At 44.0% G+C, this 20,255-nt stretch overlaps 1 pseudogene; it reads right to left on the reverse strand.

Moving 5' to 3' along the window:
• Positions 1-5,311: 5,311 nt before the first annotated feature.
• Positions 5,312-7,186, reverse strand: LOC129504026 (S-adenosylmethionine decarboxylase proenzyme-like; annotated as a pseudogene).
• Between the last annotated feature and the right edge of the window lie 13,069 nt (positions 7,187-20,255).

Here is a 20,255-nt window from a genome sequence, read left to right on the forward strand (position 1 = left end):
ACCCCCCGGGGGACCTTCCACAAATTCCTTTTTCACGTAGAGCTCAAGCCCCCCCCCCCCCCAGGCCATCCAAAGGGCAGTCCACTGTGCCACTGAGATGGTCATGGGACTGGCTGGGGTGGGTGACTAATTCTGAGAAACTGAAGTCAACTAAAGCCCTCACCAACGCAGAGCAGGTGTGGTTCACTCATTCATTGTCTCCAGGAACTTTTTTTTTTTTTTTTTTAAATGGATGACTGTGCTCTGCTAACTGGCTCCAATAGTTCCACTTGCTCTAGGAGTCAGGAAGTCCTTGGTGTTGCCACTAAATATTTGTGTGACCTCAAGCAGCTCATTTTCCATGTCTGGGCTCACAAGGGACTAGTTGTAAGATGAGGGAAGTTCTCTACGTTGCCCTCCCTCTGTTCCGAAGTAAAATAAATCCAACTGATTCACTGAATGGGGGTCCGGTTACAAAGGACCTGGAAGGCCACGCTGTAAAATTCAGACTTGACGCTCTAAACCTGCATGTCTAATATGGTTTCCACCAGCCACCTGTGGCTATGAACGCTTGAGACCTGGCTACTCCGAACTGAGATATGCTGCGACTGCAAAATACATCTTTTTGTATTTGTATCTTGAGACTTTGCATGACAAAAATAATGTAGGATATCTCATTAGGATTATGTAGATACATGTTCAAATTGCAATATTTTGGATATGTTGGGCCAAACAGCATATGTTATTACCATTAATTTTACCTGTTTCTTTTTGTTTATTTTATTTTATTTTAATTTAATTTAATGTGGCCTCTAGAAGGTTTAAAATTACATATTAAATTACATTATATATCCAGAGCTACTTAACTCCAGAGCTACTTAACTCCAGAGCTACTTAACTTCTCCAAGCAAAGGGGTGAAACCAAAGACGGCTTTATCCTTGAATAGTGCACTCTTGGAATCACTCCAAATTTAACCATCATAGAAATTATCCATTGGGAGGAATATGAGGGATAGTTCTACAGATATTCTAATCTAGTTCTAGATTTTACTTGTACCTCCCTAAAATGTCCATTTGCATGTATCACTTGTTCGATGTTTGGAGCTTGACCTAGAACTCATCTGGTTGTGAACCAGGGCCAGGTCTCTGAAGAAAAAAAGACTGAAAGAGCAGCAAAACGTTAGCAGCAGCTTACAGGAAGGAAGTTACCAGACCATGCCTATGTGGATCAACTTCCTCTCATGAAATTCCCCAAAGCAGCCCTATCAGTCTTCTGCCAGGTGAATCTGTCCTCTCCTCACCTTGGGGCCTCCTGACCTCCTGGACCAGCTGCCATTCTGGGAGGCCTGGTCTGGATGCCTCTTCTTTCTAGCGCATCTGCCCTTGCTCTGTGCAGGGGTTGCCTAGGCTGGGGACCAAAGTGGCAGTTAGAAGGAGGGCCAGGGCGCAAGGGAGGACGAGGACTTGCTTGAGTGTCAGCTTTGGGCCTCCCTTGGTCCCGGCTGAAGCCTCCTGCCAAGCTACAGCCCAGCAGATCCAGAGTGGCTCCCACTCCTGGGTTCTGCTGACTCTACCCCAGTTCTCTGAACCCTTGGCTATTAAGCACGGGACAATGTGAATGGGGCCACTGTACCCTTTGCCCCCCAACCATGGCCAGTGGGGCACTGGGACTGCATGGTCTGTGCCCTTTAGGACAGTTCTTGGGCCATTCACAATAAGCCCATTTTTCTCTCAGTGTTTTGGAGAAGAACCAAACTCCCTTGACCTAAGCTCTCATTGTACAAACAAATGATTCCTCAAAAAGCCCTAGAATGAAAGGGTCATAGTGACTATACTTTTGGAATAAAACGTACAGATAGAGGATCAGATAAGAACTTATTTGTGGTGTGAACGGAGCGGTCTGTTCGTTCCATGGAAGTCACTTGCTCCTTCCACCCCAGCCACTGAACACCCAGCTTTCTATTGCAAAGGTCTGGAGGAGGGGACTCCTGACTGCACAGTCCCCGCAGGGAGGGAGCGGTCCTGATTCTGGTGCTTCCAGAACCAAGTGGCCCTGGAGCTCTGGGCTGTCTCTGCTGGCCTGGCCCCAATCGTCTCAGGCATCAGCATCAAAACAAGCATCACTCAGGCCTCTCTTTCTTTCTTTCTTTCTTTCTTTCTTTCTTTCTTTCTTTCTTTCTTTCTTCTTTCTTCTTTCTTCTTTCTTTCTTTCTTCTTTCTTCTTTCTTCTCTTTCTTCTCTTTCTTTTTCTGCCAGTCCCTTGTTTTTCACTCTTGCATGATCTTACCTGACAGTTCAAAGTGTGTAAACAAAATAGACAATTTAATGGGCCAAGAGTCTGGGAGAATTTGTCTCAGAGGCTAAACCTGTTTAGAGTTAAGGGCTCCTGGTTTCAGTGTGGCTGAGCCAGGGCCTCATGAGCTTTACATTTGGTTTCTCCAATTTAAAAATGTAAGGTGACTACCCACCCCGAGTATGTTTGTCAGTGTCCCACCCCACCCCACCCCACCCCACCCCACCCCACCTCTCCTCCCCCAACTGGGCCCAGCCCAGCTGGTGGCTTTAGGCAGAGACTCACTGCGAGAGGCGGCCACGGCCCATGTCTAGGGCGCACAGCTCAGGCTTCAGAGCCAGCAGTGGGAAGGTCCCTAGCGGCCGAGCTCCTTGGGGCAGGCCCTGCTTCCCCCTCCCCTCCACAGCTAGGGCCACCTGACTCCAGCCAGCATCCTGGGAACAGTCCAGTTTTAGATCAGAAGCTGAATTTGATTCCAGTCTTGCTCTGACACTATTATTTATTTATAGTTGTAATCATTAACCATTTGTTGCGCTCTTGCCATGTGTCAGGTGTTCTACACTTACTGTCACTTAAAGCTCTAGGAGAATAAATAAATAAAGGTCTGGAAGCCCTGCAAGGGCAGAGCTCTTAAGGTCACAGAGAACATGACATAACTGAAGTTGAGGATATTCAGGGATTTAGTTCCCTCCAGCTCCAAGTCTGCATTTTGTTGTTCTTGATTTTTTTTTTAACTGTAAAATATGTTCTCAAAATAGTATATATACTGGGGCACCTGGGTAGCTCAGTGGTTGAGTGTCTGCCTTAGGCCCAGGATGTGACCCCCGGGTCCCAGGATCGAGTCCCACATAGGGCTCCCCGCAGGAAGCCTACTTCTCCCTCTGCCTCTCTCTGTGTTTCTCACGAATAAATAAATAAAATCTTTTTAAAAAATAGTATATATACACATATAAATGATGTAATGCATTACAACATATATTTTATATACAAATAATACATTGGTTACACAGTTTAGTGATTTGTAGCTTTTTTGGCTTTATGAATTCTTTTAATAAAAGCAAATTCTTAGTTTAAATGAAATAGGATTTTAAAAAATATTTTATTTATTTTTTTCATTAGAGACATAGAGAGAAGCAGAGACATGGGCAGAGGGAGTAGCAGGATCCCTGCGGGAAGCGCAATGAGGGACTGGATCCCAGGATCACAACCTGAGCCAAAGGCAGACCCTCAACCACTGAGCCACCCAGGTGCCCCCAAATGAGATAGAATTTATCAATATTTTCTTTTATGATTTGTGCCTTCCATAGCATACTTAAAAACTCATTTCCTATTCCAAATTTGTAAAGATTGTTTTCTATATTGTTTTCTAGTTTGGCCTTTCATCTTTGTATCTTTAAACAAGCTAGAGATCTTTTGTATGGGGTGGTTTATTTATTTTTGGGGGGTCTTTGGGAGGGTTTTTTGAAGCATTAGGTAAGGTGTGCTAAGTTACAGACATTGTGTGTGTATGTGTGTGTGGTCTCTAAACTCACACAGGAACTACACAAACCAGGCTTCCTTCTTTCGGTTAAATTTTACAAGATTTTATTTAGTGCCTACTGTGGGCCTATCTAGAAGCAGGTCCTGAATAGGGGTAAAAGGAAATTACAGATTACTAAAGTTTTGTTTTGTTTTTTTAAAGATTTTATTTATTTATTTATTTATTTATTTATTTATTTATTTATTATTTATTCATGAGAGACAGAGGCAGAGACACAGGCAGAGGGAGAAGCAGGCTCCATGCAGGGAGCCCGATGTGGGACTCCATCCCAGGTCTCCAGGATCACACCCTGGGCCGAAGGCAACGCTAAACCACTGAGCCACCCGGGCTGCCCAGATTACTAATGTTTTGAATCATTAATTAGGAATTTATTGAGAACACCACATATTTTTTAGCTTCCTGATTGATTGCTTTCACATGGGTATACATAGTTTATGGGTCTGTGGGTCACTGGGGATTCCCAAACCCACTTCCTTTGAAATGAGTCTGATGATGGCTTCTTGGCCTTTTGGCTACGATCAAGTGTGAAGTGAGTCTGGTAAGCACTGGTGTGGTGTGGTAATCCTTGGGTTCTTGTTCACATTCCATTACTTATATTTCTCCACAGGGATATGCTATGGTCCAGAAATTCTTCTTGAGATCCTACAGTGATCCTCTACTTTTCCATAAGGAGAGAGAGAGGTGTTTATGAACAACTAAATGCTTCATGTGGCTGTGTGCTTCAGAAGCTAGTATGGTTAAGATCAGTTGGGCCATGTTTCAGTCATCCAGCCCAAACAATTGGCTTACTAGTAAACCAACCATTGGTTTCTAGAGAAACCACTCAAAGCTGGTAGTCCACTATGCTTGCAGTTGTAGAATGGAGGTATTTAGAGGAGTTCTTTGTCATCCAGTATGAAAAATTCCTTTTATTATAAAGTCACTGTAGTGAGGGTTTAAGCAAAGCCTCCTGGAAGGCCTTTGCAGCCAAACTCCTCTCACACAAAAAAATGGCACTTACAAAGGGGAAGAAAGTATCTCAATACTACAGAAAGCTTTAAAATAAAAAATAAATTTCTTGGGGCGCTGGGTGGCTCAGTCGGTTAAGCATCTGCCTCCCACTCAGGTCATGATCCTGAGGTCCTGGGACTGAGCCCCGCTCAGCGGGGAGCTGCCTCTCCCTCTCCCTTGGTCCCTCCCCTCACTCATGTTCTCTTGCTCATTCTGCTCTGTTCTCTCTCTCTCAAGAAAAAAAGAAATAAATAAATAAAACAAATTTATCTTTCCCTCTTTCCTACCGAGAGCTAATCATTATCAGAAACGTGTCATTTCAGAAATTATTTTTAAGGAGCACCTGGGTGGCTCAGTGGTTGAGCGTCTGCCTTTGGCTCAGGGCATGGTCCTGGAGTCCCAGGATCAAGTCCCGCATTGGGCTCCCTCCATGGAGCCTGCTTCTCCCTCTGCCTAGGTATCTGCCTCTCTCTGTGTGTCTCTCATGAATAAATAAATAAAATAAAATGTTAAAAAAAAGAAAATTCTGGTTGTGTAGTGATGTGAATAGTCCAATAAGTTCCATCCGATTTCATTCCATTCATCCAATACCCCCGAGGATTGAACAGTGTGGCAACAATGACAGAACCTGAGCTCAGGTCATGAATTCCACTCTTAAAAGTGACAGCCTTCACAGTAACACCATATTTTATGTAGAACTGGGCCCACACTGCTGGGGCGGAATTTCCGGGGTTGGATCTGGCTGACTGGTTACCCGAGTCTCTGGGAAATCCAAACCAGACAAGTACCAACACTCAGAATTCATACGTCCCAATATGCTGCTCCATTTGGGGGAAATTGCATTAAGAAATTCTATTTCTTCCTGGAAATTCAGGTGTGAATACCCTTGGTGAGAAACTTCCAGAAAATTCTTGCGAGAATACGAGAAGCTTTGAATTGAGTCAAACCCACTGTAATCCCTGGCAAGTTTCAACAGGGGAACCAGTGCTTTCAGCAAGAGGCTGGTACCACGTGTCTTCAAAATGAAATGTCTCTTGGAGATAAACATGCTACTTTCGCTGAGTGCATAAGCTTCCTGCTTGTCAGTTTTTGTCACACTTAGGATTGGACAATGCACACCTTACAGAAGTATGTCCCCCTCGGATCCCAGGACGGTGCGAAGATCTCCTGCTCCTTGGTCGGCGTCGGGCTGCTGCCTGGAAAACCAAACCTCTAGCAGCTTCTCGGTCCCTTCAAAAAAATGTGCAGCTTCCATCACCGTGAGACTAGTGAACAACCGCCAACCACAGAAAATCAACTAAATTAAATTTCTTCTCCCGCCGCTGCAGATTGTTCCAACTGTGTTACTAAAGTTCAGGTTCCTATTTTCTTTTTTTATTTATTTATGATAGTCACAGAGAGAGAGAGAGAGAGAGAGAGGCAGAGACACAGGCAGAGGGAGAAGCGGGCTCCATGCACCGGGAGCCCGATGTGGGATTCGATCCCGGGTCTCCAGGATCGCGCCCTGGGCCAAAGGCAGGCGCCAAACCGCTGCGCCACCCAGGGATCCCCTTTTTTTTTTTTTGCTATAATTTTACATACTGTTTTTTAAAGGATTAATAAGATTTTCCTGGATTTTTTTTTTTTTTGTGAGTGAGAGTTGAATGTGAGTCTGTTAGAAATAGAGGCAGATACAGTCCATCTTGTAGTCTTCTATTTCCCCTTTAGAGAGAGTAGAGCGAGTGCTAGCTAATGTCGTTGGCCCTACTGTGAAAGCCCACCTTGTTCTTAAACAGTTGTAGAGTATGCATGATATGGATGCATCAGAGTGCCCTATAGACAAATATTAGGAATGCTAATTTAAAAAGTACAAACAATTATCAATGCAGTGCACTAAATTCCAAGTGACAGCAAGGCAATCTCTCAGAATGAAGCCCCAGGGTCCTCTGTCTCAACAGGGACCCTTTCTTTGGACCGAGTTTGCAACCTTTGCTTCACCAGTGAAATTCCAAGTCCTGCTTTATCTATGTAAGGTGATTCTATTATTTAAAAATCATCATCAGGAGAAAAACGTAGGCACTATTAATCCTACCAACAACTACAGTATTTCTAAAATCTTGCACCAGCAACTACCCCATCTTCAAAGGAACTCACTGGACCTCAGTTCCATGCATCTGGATAAGGGGAGGGATAAGATGAGTGCTAAGGATCTTCCTATGTAGGCAAATAAATATAATTATGGACATAAATCTGAAGGTTTTAAAAAAAAATAACCAACAAAAACAGACTGAAGTAGAGGCACTGCTAGCAATAAATTCTTGAAAAGGTAAGCCTATTTTGATATTTAATAAAGTATGTAGTATATTGGAATGGCTGATATGCCATCTAACTTATATACAGGAAGAGTAAACGAATATTTGCTTCTGGTAGAAGTCAAAGCAAATAATAAAATTAAGTTATATCAAAATAAAACCAATGTGATCTTGATAACTAGAGTAGTTTTATGCACGAAATTGGTGTCTATCACATATAATGTCAGTTGGAAATCCAGAACGTTTCTTATCTGACAATAGATTATCATGATGAGCTTGGTCAACAGATCCAACACCATATGTCTCTAAAAATAAAGAAAGCTAAAACTGGCCATCCAGATGACAGGACCAGAGGAAACAGCCATTTCCAGTGAGAAGAGAGCTTCTCTCACCTGCTCCACATTTTTGAGCAACTGCTCTGCATCCCAATAATACATACTGGGAAATTTTTCCTGATTAAATTACTATTATTATTACTATGGCCCCCCAAAAGTGGTAAAATACATATTTAAAGACATGTCGGCTCTTTATGTGTACACATTTATAAACTGTGTCATGGACTTCTGAGGACTCTCCTTAGAAATGCAGGACGGTAAAAACAAATGTTGGAGAGGATGTGGAGAAAGGGGAACCATCTTGCACTGTTGATGGGCATGCAAGCTGGTGCAGCCACCCTGGAAAACAGTGTGGAGGTTCCTCAAGAAGTTAAAAATAGAGCTACCCTATGACCCAGCAATTGCACTACTGGGTATTTACCCCAAAGATATTGATGTAGTGAAATGCTGGGACAACTGCACCCCAGTATTCACACCAGCAATGTCCACAATAGCCAAACTGTGGAAGGAGCCTTGGTGTCCATCGACAGATGATGGATAAAGAAGATGTGGTCTATGGATACAATGGAATATTCCTCAGGATCAGAAAGGACGAATACCTGCCTTTTACTTCAAGGTGGATGGACCTGGAGGGTATGATGCTGAGTGAAATAAGTCAATTGGAGAAGGACAGTCTTCATATGGTTTCACTCATACAGGGAATATAAGAAATAGTGAAAGGGTCCATAAAGGAAAGGAAGGGAACTGAATGGGAAAAATTAAGAGAGGGAGACAAACCATGAGAGACTCCTAACTCTGGGAAACAAACCAAGGTTTGTGGAAGAAGAGGTGGGTGGGGAGATGGGGTGACTGGGTGATGGGCACTGAGGAGGGCACTTGACGGGATGAGCACTGGGGTGTTATACTATATGTTGGCAAATTGAATCTATTTTTAAAAAGATTTTATTTATTTATTCATGAGAGACACACAGAGAGAGACAGAGACCCGGGCAGAGGGAGAAGCAGGCTCTATGCAGGGAGCCCGACGTGGAACTCGATCCCGGGGTCAACGCCCTGGGCTGAAGGTGGCCGCTCCACCGCTGAGCCACCCGGGCATCCTGGCAAATTGAATCTAAAGCAAAAGAGAAAAGAGAGAGAAATGTAGGAGAGTCATCCCTGAGTCCCATAGACTTTCATGCATTCTTTCTAATCTGTGCAGCTGAATCAGTGAGCTGCCAGGTACCCAGGAGTACCAGCATTACTTCTCCTGGTGTTTTCAGGGGGCATGCTTCATTTTGCAAACTGGAATTTGACACCTCTGTGTTTTCCTCTTTCCTTAAATCCCTCCTGTTAGGACTCCATTAAGGAACTTATTATTAAAAATTTTAAACTGTTGGGCCACCTGGCTCCCTCAGTAGGAGGAGCGCATGACTCTTGGTCTCGGGGTTGTGAGTTCAAGCCCCATGTTGGGTGTACAGATTACTTAAAAATAATTTTTAAAAATATTTTTAAAAATCTTAAAATTTTGATTAGTCTTGAAGATTTTTTGCCCCTTTTCTTACTCAGCACAAACAGTGGGCTTTTCCTTTTTGCTTAACTTGAGACTTCAGGGCAAAAACAAAAGCGCGGTTTTTACTAAGGAGACTTACAGAGTGAAGCAAGTTTAATGACAAATACTTCTGAGAAGTATGATTTGGATTGTTCCTCTTCGGTGGTTTGTGGGATTGTTTAAAAAAAAACATTGTTTTCACTTGCTTAAGAGTGGATGAAACATTAGGACTTTTATATTTTCTCCCAGTCTCCAACTTTGATCATTTTCTACAGATTACCAAGTCTGGAGGAGATGGTGTCCTGTCAGGGGCCCCAGAAAGGTACATGCCTATTGCAGAGACAAATACAGTAGACTGTCAGAGTCGGGCTGTTTCATAATCAAACCGTACAATTGTCACAGAGAGGGTGTCTGAGAAGAAGACCAAGAGGAAGGTTGGCACACAGGCGGGCATTAAGGACACCTGCAGAGGAGGGAGGGTAGCGGGGTCAGGAGCGGTTGGCCTGGGCTGCAGGTGACGCTAAGGCCTCAGCCAGTCCTAGAACGAGAAGCTCTGGAGCTGGGTGACCCTATCCATGGGGAGGACATGAGGCAGGTCTCTTCAGTCTTGGGTATCTCCAGAGAGACTTCTCTTGGCTTAAATCCATTCTATCATGTACTTTTCCAATTATATTTGTTTTTTTTTTTTTTTTTTTTTCAATAGGAAAAGGCTATCCCACAGAGCTACATGGGACAAGTCTGGACTACCTTTATCATTGCCCCTTTATCATTTCAAAAGAGGATTTGAGGTAGCAATGGAGGTCAATACAACTTTTACATTATTCTATTAGCTACCATTTATTTAGTCTTCCCCTAGGCTGTGTACTGGGCTGTTTATCCATGAGAGACACACAGAGAGAGGTAGAGACACAAGTAGAGGGAGAAGCAGGCTCCATGCGGGGAGTCGGATGCGGGACTCGAATGTAATATTTTATTAATCCTCAGAACAACCCTGTGAAGTAGGTATAATATTATCTTATAGATGAGGACCATTGTCGCAGGTAGGGTGTCTGGGAGGCAGATCAAGAGGGAGATTTATACACAAGAAGTTTATCGAAGATGCCCTCGGGATGAATACCTGCAGAGGAGGAGGGCGGTAGGAGAGAGTCTAGCTCAGAGGCGGCTCGCAAAGAGGTTAGGAGGCCTAAGGCCCCACGATTGGTGAACCAAAATGCAGAAGGTTGGACTGCCTCCAAGGCTGTTGCTTTAACCATTTGTCCTATTGAGGATGAAGGGGAAATAAGATGTAACCAGATGCCCTGAAGTCCTGCACAGTCCCTGGGCTAGTGCTCCAGGATTGATTCTAAGTTCCTGGGGCAGCAGTAGAGACAGAAACACAATTAGGAACAAGGTTCCCAGCTGCACCTCTGCAGTAAAAGCAAACCGGTGATGGAAGAAGCCAGAACAGCGGGTACGTTTGTGGGTGACCTCCTGAGAGGCGACAGGTGGAAGGCTCCTGGGTGCCGGCTATGCCCTGCGTTGTGAATTAGGAACTGATTATACAGATTTTAGTATGTAAGAACATTTAAAAAAAATCATACACTTAAGGGCTGTGCACTTTAGTATATGCGTGTTATACTTAAGTATAAAAAAATCATCAAAATTTTTGTCAAAAATAAAACAACCCAGTTGATCAGAAGTTCAGCCTTTTCTGGTACCGAAGCCCTAGAAAAATTCCCGGAGCCGTAGAGGACAGACCCTGTGTGTGACGTGTTGAAGGGTCTTCCCTCACAGCAACTACAAGGAGCTTAATCGGTATATGGAGTTTCACGTGACTTTTCATTGTCCCTCAGTGAAGGCCGCGGCCTGAGGCTAGAGAAGAATTTGGTGAAGCCTTGAGAGGGCTCCAGTGTGGTCCCAAGGCAGAGCTCTGGGTTCCCTTTCTCATTATTAAACTGACACTCACGGGGGTGCCTGGGGGCTCAGGGGGTTCAGCGCCTGCCTTGGGCTCAGGTCTGGATCCTGGGGGCCTGCTCCGCGGGGAATCTGCTTCTCCCTTTCCCTCCGCCTCTCCCCAGTCTCATCCGGGGGCATGCGCGCTCTTTCTCTCAAATAAATAAATAAATAAATAAATAAATAAATAAATAAAATCTTAAAAAAAAAAAGTTGGCATACTCAGTGCTCCTGAGGGTTCCCAAATGGGATTGCTCTCGGGCTTAGACCCCTTGCCATAGGGAAGCTGCTACTGCATACACATGCCGAGGGCATGGGGTGACTTCGCGGTTGGGGGGCCTGCGTCCACCTGCCCTGCCCCATCCCAGCTCGCTGGAGGCCGCAGTCCTTTCTCACAGACGGTGCTACCAACCACCAAACCTACAAGTTGCACAAGTCCAGGGAGCGCCACCCACAGACGTGACTATTGTGCAGAGACCCTGTCTTCCCCACTCTCTCTTTGGAAAAAGGGGGCCTTCTGCTGAGGAGGAAGGCAAGGCTCCACTCCAGCCCCAAGCCTCGGCAGTGGTTGCGCTGTGGGGTGGGGGTGAGGGCACCAGAAAGCCCCCCAAATATTGAGTATTAGCCAACCAGGCAGCCCTCAGCACATGCGCTACATCCTAGGCCAGGCCAGTGTGGGCTTTGGAGTCAGTCAACCTGGATTCAAATTCTAGCTGTACATCTGACTAATTGGGCAAATTCCTAACCACTCTAAGTTTTCCCAGCTGTACAATGGGCATGAAGATTACATAAGGGCCCACCTCATCGGCTTGTTTTGAGAATTGACTGACACAATGTACAGGCAGCGCAGCACACATTGTATGTGCTCAGCATGAATCAGCTATTTGCAGGAATCTATTATCTGCACTGTGATCGGCATGAGAGAGAGGTGTTCTTCTTATTATGTAATAAAAGTGGACATAACATAGACGTGAGAAAGCCAGGGTTTATTTTTAAATAAATAATCATTTTCTTTTTTCATGGTTAAAAAAATGTGATGGGGGAGGGAAACGGGAAGATGTTGGTCAAGGGATACAGAATTTCAGTTCTGCATGATGAATAACCCCTGGAGAGCTTATGTACAACAATATGACTATGAGTAATAAGAATGTTTTATATGCTTGAGATTTGCTGAGAGGGTAAATCATGACCATTCTCACCACAAGAAGAAAATGGGGGGGGGATGCCTGGGTGGCTCAGTGGGTGGGCACCTGCCTTCGGCTCAGGTCGTGACCCGGAGTCCCACATCGGGCTCCCCACAGGGAGCCTGCGTCTCCCTCTGCCTGTGTCTCTGCCTCCCTCTCTGTGTCTCTCATGAATAAATAAATAAAATCTAAAAAAAAGAAGAAGAAGGAGAAGGAGAAGAAGAAGATGCTAACTATGGGAGGAGAGAGATATATTAAGCAGCTTAATCATGGTAATGATTTCACTGCACATGTATATCAAACTGTACTCCTTAAATATATACAATTTTGAATTGTCAGCTAGCTATACCTCAAAGCTGGGGAGAAAATGACAGGTTTTTTTTTTTTTTAATGGTCAAAGTAATACATATTCATTAAGGAACATTTAAAGAAAAAAGAAAAGTTTCAAAAATTATCTATTAACTTTTTGGTAGTTTTTTCTTCTATTCCTTACCGACAACTATGTGTATATGTGTGTATCTTTTAGCAACTTTCAATTATTATTATTAACCATAGTCATCATGCTGCACATTATGTCCCCAGAACTTATTTTATAACTAGAAGTTTATACCTTTTGCCCCCTTCATCCATATATATATATATATATATATAGAGAGAGAGAGAGAGAGGGGGGGGGAGGGAGAGAGAGAGAGAGAGAGAGAGAGAGAGAGAGACTTTATTTATTTATCTGTCAGAGAGACAGAGACCACAAGCAGAGGGAGCTGCAGAGGGAGAGGGAGAAGCAGGCTCTGCACTGAGCAGGGAGCACAATGAAGGGCTCGATCCCAGGACCCCAGAATCCTGACCTGAGCCAAATGCAGCTGCTTAACCAACTGAGCCACCCAGGCGCCCCCATATATTTTTTTTAAATAAACTTTTTACTTTAAAATGTTTTTTGGTTTACAGGAAAGTTACAAGGATAATACAGGGACTTGCCATATGCCTCACACCCAGTTTTTCCTACTGTTATCTTACATTGCCGTGGTACATTGTGGTACATAAAGAAACCATTTATCAAACTATTGAACATAGACAAATTATTTTTTATAAGTAAGCTTTATGCCTTACATGACTCATGAATTCACAACCCCAAGATCAAGAGTCTGCTGTTCTACCAACTGAACCAGCCAGATACCCCAACACATTGCTCTTACTTGAAGTCCATACTGGTTTTGGATTTCTTTGTTTTTACTTATGTTTCGTTTCTGTTTTAGGATGTCATCCAGGAGACCACATTACATGCAAAGATCATGTCTCGTTAGACTCCTCTAGAATATAAGAGTTTCTGAGACTTTTCTTGGTTTTGGTGGACTTAATAGTATTGAGAAGTCCTGGTTAAGTATCTTGTAGAATGTCTTTCAATTGGGATTCATCTGATATTTTCCTCATCATTAGACTGGGGTAATGGGTTTGGGGAAGGATAACCACAGAAGTAAAGAGCCATCTTATCACATCATATCAATGGTAATATCAACATAACTTATCACTGTGGGTATTGACCTTGATCACCTAGTTGAGGTACTATTTGTAAAGTTTCCTCCCCCCACCTCATACCATATTCTTTTGAAAAAGATCACTATGCACAGCCAATACTTTAAGGGTAGGAAGTCACGCTCCAATTCCTTAATGAAATACCATCTACATATATTGTTTGGAATTCTTCTGTATAGGAGATTTGACTTCTTTCTATTTATTTATTTAGTCAATAATTTATTGATTTCAGTAATAGGATCTCATGGATTTTTTTTTTAAGATTTTATTCATTTATTCATGAGAGACACAGAGAGAGGCAGAGACACAGGCAAAGGGAGAAGCAGGCTCCATGCAGGGAGCCCGACGTGGGACTCGATCCTGGGACTCCAGGATCATGCCTGAGCTGAAGGCAGATGCTCCACCGCTGAGGCACCCAGGCATCTCATGGATATGTATTTTATACTTTGAGTCATAATCCAGTATTATGCTATTTGTTTTGTTGCTAACATTGTTCCAATTTTGGCTCTTGGAAGCTCCTTCAGTTGGGTCCTGTGCCATGGATATATCCTTGTAGGTTTTCTTTGAGCACTTCCTTACTTTCCGCACCAGAAAATGCTCCCTATTTATGTCGTATATTCCCTCCCCAGACATTTCCACAAGAAGCCTACTTTCTTTCTATTGGGGAATGGTATTAGAAACCAAGATCTGGGCACTGGGGATGCTCATCGTACCTGCGTGTTCTTGCTTCTGGGCCCTCTCAGTGGACAGAACTAAGAAATATACATGTAAATACTAATAGTTTTTTAGTGAATTCATTAGGATTTTCTACATACAAAATGTTATTATCTGCAAATAGACATAGTTTCACTTCTTCCTTTCCAATCTGGGTACTTTTTATTTATTAGTTTTTTCTTGTCTAGTTGCCTTATGTTGAATAGAAGTAGTGAGAATGGGCATCTTTGTCTTGTTCCTGATCTTAGGAGAAAGCATTCAGCATCTCTCCACTACGTATGATGTTAGCTGTGGGTTTTTTGTAAATGTTCTTTATCAGGTTGAGGTAGTTTCTTTTTGTTTTTTGAGTGTTTTTATAATGAAAGGGCTGGATTTTGCCAAATGCTTTTTCTACATCTACTGAGATGATCATGTGAGTTTGGTCCTTTATGCTATCATTATGGTATATATTATTCACCAATTTTTGGATGTTAAACCAAGCTTGCACTCCTGGGAAAAATCCTGCTTGGTCATAGTGTAGAGTCCTTTTCACATGTTGCTGGTTTCAGTTTTCAAGTATTTTGTTGAGAATTTGTACATCTATATTCATAAGAGACATTGCTCTGTTTTTTCTTGTAAAGTCTTTGATTCTGTTATCAGGGTAAGACTAACCTCATAGAGTGAGTTGGAAGGTGTTCCTCCACTTTTATTTTTTGGAAGAGTTTGTAAAGAATTGCTATTCATTCTTTAAATATTTGTTATAATTCACCTGTGAAGCTATCTAGGCCTGAGCTTTTATTTATGGGAATTTTTAATTTTATTTTATTTATTTGGGATGTCTGGGTGGCTCAGCAGTTGAGCATCCGCCTTTGGCTCAGGGTGTGATCTGGAGTCCTGGGATCGAGTCCCACATCGGGCTCCCTGCATGGAGCCTGCTTCTCCCTCTGCCTGTGTCTCTGCCTCTTTCTCTGTGTCTCTGATGAATAAATATATTTATTTGAAAAATGCCTAGTCTCGTGTAACATACAGAGTAGTTTTGTTGTCCTAAAACACAGTTCACCTCTTCAACCCTCTACACCCCCCAAACCCTTAGCAACTACTGTTATATTTTATAGTTCTATACTTTTACATTTTTCAGAATGTTTTAGAAATGGAATCGCCTTTGAAGACTGGCTCTGTTCACTTAGCAATATGCATTTCATTTAGCAATATTTTCTATGTTGTTGCAGGAATCAATAGTTCATTTCTTTTTATTGCTGAGTGGTATTCTATTGTATGGATGTACCATAGTTGTTGTTTTTTTTTTCCCATACTTTCATCTTTTGAGGACTATCTTGGTTGTTCCAGTTATTGCAGATCATGAATAAATCTGCTCTAAACATTCGTGTTTGGATTTTTGTGTACATAAGTTTTCAAAGCTGTTTAATAAATGCCTATGAGTGTGACTGCTGGATTGAATAGCAAGAAAGACTATTTTTAACTTTATAAGAAACTGCCAATCTGTCTTCCAGAGTGGCTCTACCATTTTGTATTCCCACCAGCAACAAATGAAAATTCTTACACATTATGACAGAGGACTTTTCAGCTAAAAAGTCTCCAAATTTAAATTTATGGCCCTCTATTAATCTTGCTCTTTGCTGCTTTGATGGATCAAAAGCTGTGTGCCTGGGAGGTATGGACCCTTTAATTCATCTTATCAATCTCTCAGCCAATGGCTAACCTTATAAACACCAGATGTCCAAGGACATCTCATTCTGTTAACAGTAAAGGGCTATAGTCAGAGAGGAGAAAAGTTCTTTCCTCACTGAACTGATAATGTCAATATCTTGTGTGAGATTTCCCCCAGGCCACGTATATTTTGCACCCTTTCCCAATAATCCTGATAGTTCAATGCTATAGGGGACTACAGATAATATATGTCTATTTAAAAAAATGCCTTAGCTATCCCTTTTGATTTTGTTGTTTATAGGAGAAAAAGTATACATTTGGGTTGAATGTCTTAGGGTAAATTGGTCCCTTTTTTATTATCTTTGAATTCCAATTAGAGATGTATCTTAAATACAGGGGCAAATAAATATGGCATGGGGAGTCCTAGCTTTAGTGGCACTCGGTGGGACTGACAGGTACTAGGACAAGTTTGGGGAAAGGGGGTCAGGATGACCAGTGATGGGAGAGATGAAAAGAATAAGAACTTATCTGGGGAACAAGGAAGGAGCCCATGGCAGGGGTGGGTGATCCCCCTGGTAGAGAGGCCCCTGTGCTTGAACCAGAGGGGGTAGAGAAGAAGAAAGAGACAGGAAGTCAGTCTAGAAAGTCAGGAGGGGAGAACAACTGGGGTCTGACCTGAATGGAAGCTGAGAGTGAGAAGCTTGGAGAGAAGAACCCGGGGCTTCAGTTAGTCTAGGAATCATTGAGACCTGAAGTTTTGACAGGAGCATCCGCAACAGCTAACACACTAATAGGTGCCCACGCCTGTCCTAAACACTGCACTTCATTATTTCATGCAAACCTGTATGGTGAGCACCGTTACTCACATTTTACAGATAAGAGATGATTTAGAGGTTTAGAGAATTTAAAGATACTTTAGAGATAAGTATCTCTAAGACATTTAGCTTAAGTTGAGATTCCACCCCGGGTTTGTTTGGTTCCAAGGTACCTTCTTTTTTTCTGTGGGCTCTTGAACATGTTCTATGCTTAGGCAGGGGGGTATCAAAGTGCTCAGTCTGCCCAGATGGAACCTTCTGGATTCCCCAGGCCTCATTTCTTCCAGGAGCTCCCCTGGATGTCTGTGGCCAATCTCCCTGCGTCTGACCCCCACTAGTCTTTGTCAATAGCTCCCTGGCAAGCACATTTTGCCTTGAGTTGCAGCTTTTGCATTTATTATGCAACTTCTGAACTTCTAACAGTCTGCTTTTTCTTTCTTTTTTTTTTTTTTAAGACTTTATTTATTCTTGAGAGACAGAGAGATACAGGCAGAGGGAGAAGCAGGCTCCATGCAGGGAGCCCGATATGGGACTTGATCCCGAGACTCCAGGATCACAACCTGGGCCAAAGGCAGGTGCTAAACCGCTGAGCCACCCGGGCTGCCCACAGTCTGCTTTTTCATTTGTTTTTTTTCCCTAATCTTTTTCCTTTTCAAACAGACTTTATTTATTTATTCATTTATTCATTTATAGTATGCTTCATGCCCAGCATAGAGCACAATGCAGAGCTTGAATTCATAACCCTGTCAGGACCCAAACTGGGACCCCAGGGCACCTGGGTGGCTCAATGGGTTAAGTGTCTGCCTTCAGCTCAGGCCATGATCTCAAGGGTCTTGGGATGGAGCCCCACATCAGGTTCCCTGCTCAGTGGGGAGTCTGTTTCTTCCTCTGTCCTCTCCCCCCGCCACCTTGTTCTCTTGCTCTCTCAGATAAATAAATAAAATCTTTTTTTTTTAAATTTTTATTTATTTATGATAGTCACAGAGAGAGAGAGAGAGAGAGGCAGAGACACAAGCAGAGGGAGAAGCAGGCTCCATGCACCAGGAGCCCGATGTGGGATTCGATCCCGGGTCTCCAGGATCGCGCCCTGGGCCAAAGGCAGGCGCCAAACCGCTGCGCCACCCAGGGATCCCAAATAAAATCTTTTTTTAAAAAAAAAGACCCAAGCTGAGGCCCAGAGTCAACGCTTCACCAATTGAGCCACCCAGGCAACCCTAGACTTTATTTTTTAGGACAGTTTTAGATTCGTAGAAACATGGTAAAGACAGTACAGTACAGTGTTCCTGAATAGCTTCCACTCTCAGTTTCCCCTATTATTGGTAGAAGTGTGTGTCTGGTAGTGGGGTGGTAGTGTGGTGTGTCTCCCTCTTGACTGTTTTCTACACACTAACGTACACATCAACATACTTCCAGAGACACAGTTCTGTTTAGTGTGTCTCGGCCTCCGCACACAGCTTAGCCTGGTGCTCGGCTGAGAGAAACCCTCTCTCAACACAGGCCACATATCGTGGCCCCAGGCCACAGTGAGACCCTTGCTCTCTCCCTCGGGGACAGGGATTTGGGACGACAGGCTGAGATCTCGAAGCGGGATGTGTCAGTATCTCCTTTCCTTCCTTGGGGAAACTTGAAACTCTCTCAAGAGTGAGCTCTGAGGAAGAACAAAAACAAAGACGGAGATTGGAGAATCCATTCTGTGCGAGTCACCTGCAGCACCCACTTTGTGATCATCTCTTCTTCAGGCCAACTGGTTTGGAAAAGTTATCCGATGGACAAGCTGGCTTTGTCTGAGCTCAGGAACAGACAGATGCCAAAGCTCCACCCATAAACATTTATGGAGCACCCATCAGGTGGCTCTGGGGAGAATCCCCACAACTGTCAGGATGTCTCCCAAATCTGTAAAACCCAGTGAGTGTCCCAGAGCAGGGAAGACAGGAGGCAGGGGCACCAGCTTTGGGGTGGAGGATGCCGGGTTCTCTTTGGGATAGGTTGAATTTGAGGGGGTTATCCAGGTGGAGGTGTCCTTGGGCACGTGGGAATAAAGATCTGGAACTTAGAGGAGACACAAACTGGTATTTGTACAGTGGGCAGAAGGAGCCTCATTGCAGAGACCTAGGTGGGAGAGTGTGGGTACCTGACTTTCAACTCATCACACACCTCTCAGGTAATTCACAGCATTTACATATCTATTGACCAGCTTGGTTTATTTTTTTTAATTTTTATTTATTTATTTATGATAGTCACAGAGAGAGAGAGAGAGAGAGAGAGAGAGGCAGAGACACAGGCAGAGGGAGAAGCAGGCTCCATGCACCGGGAGCCCGACGTGGGATTCGATCCCGGGTCTCCAGGATCGCGCCCTGGGCCAAAGGCAGGCGCCAAACCACTGCGCCACCCAGGGATCCCACCAGCTTGTTTTTATAAGACATCTTAGAAATTAGATAATGAGGGGCACCTGGGTGGCTCAGTGGTTGAGCACCTGCCTTAGGCTCCTGGGATCCAGTCCCACATTGGGCTCCCCACAGGGAGCCTACTTCTCCCTCTGCCTGTGTCACGGCCTCTCTCTGTGTCTCTCATGAATAAATAAATAAAATCTTTAAAAAAAAAAAAAGAAGAAATTAGATTAACGATGAAGCACTGCTATAGATCCGTTGTAATGGCCATTGGTCTGTTTTAAGTGATAACCAAACAGGAAATAAGGATGCTTCTTGTAATGTTTCAAAGGCTTTATTGCTGTAGAAATGCAATAATAGGCTCTGGGAGATGGGTAAGTGACCAGCGGGAGCTCCAGGGAGGCATTCTGAGGCATCTGTTTGTCACCGGGGCTCTGCACAGGGCCTGGCCCACAGCACATCCTCCATAAACATTCATTAAATACGTCATCAATAGGAGGAGAGGAGCGGGAACAGGAACCATAAAGGCTCACTCCTTCACAGACTGGTTCTATTCTGTGACCACGTGGAAACCAGAAGCATCCTCCAGACAGGGAATAAGGACCGGACAGATGGCCCCAGAGCAGGCTCAGGCTTAGACACAGGATGAGACAACACAGTCTCTCTTGCAGACGGAGCTGATACCACGCAGAAGAGCCCAGATCGGTGCCTCCCGGCACCCAGGAGGAATGCTGGGTTGGGGCTGTGACGCCAGAGAGAAGTGGGTCAGGGCAAGGGCCGGCCTCCCAGGAGCTGGCTGCACTGAGATTCCAGACAGGGTGAAGCTGTGTCTGCGGGCTCGGCGTCTGAGGGGCCTGGTGGGCCTGGGCCGCCTTAGGTCAAGACTACCCGGGGCAGAAAGGCTAGTCTTGAGAGCAGGTTCCCAGGCAAGGACCAACAATGCCCCTGCGCCGTGCCAGGCCCAGCCATCTGCAGTTCCAAGTATGAGTGCCCTGGTCAGAAGCCACCTTCCTCTTTCCTACTCAGAGAGGTGAAGAAAAGGAGGCAGGTCAAGGCTGGTGCCCTACTCGGCCAACCTTTAACTAGACTC

The sequence above is a fragment of the Nyctereutes procyonoides genome, unplaced genomic scaffold (assembly GCF_905146905.1).
Source record: "Nyctereutes procyonoides isolate TBG_1078 unplaced genomic scaffold, NYPRO_anot_genome, whole genome shotgun sequence".
Taxonomy (NCBI): Eukaryota; Metazoa; Chordata; class Mammalia; order Carnivora; family Canidae; genus Nyctereutes; species Nyctereutes procyonoides.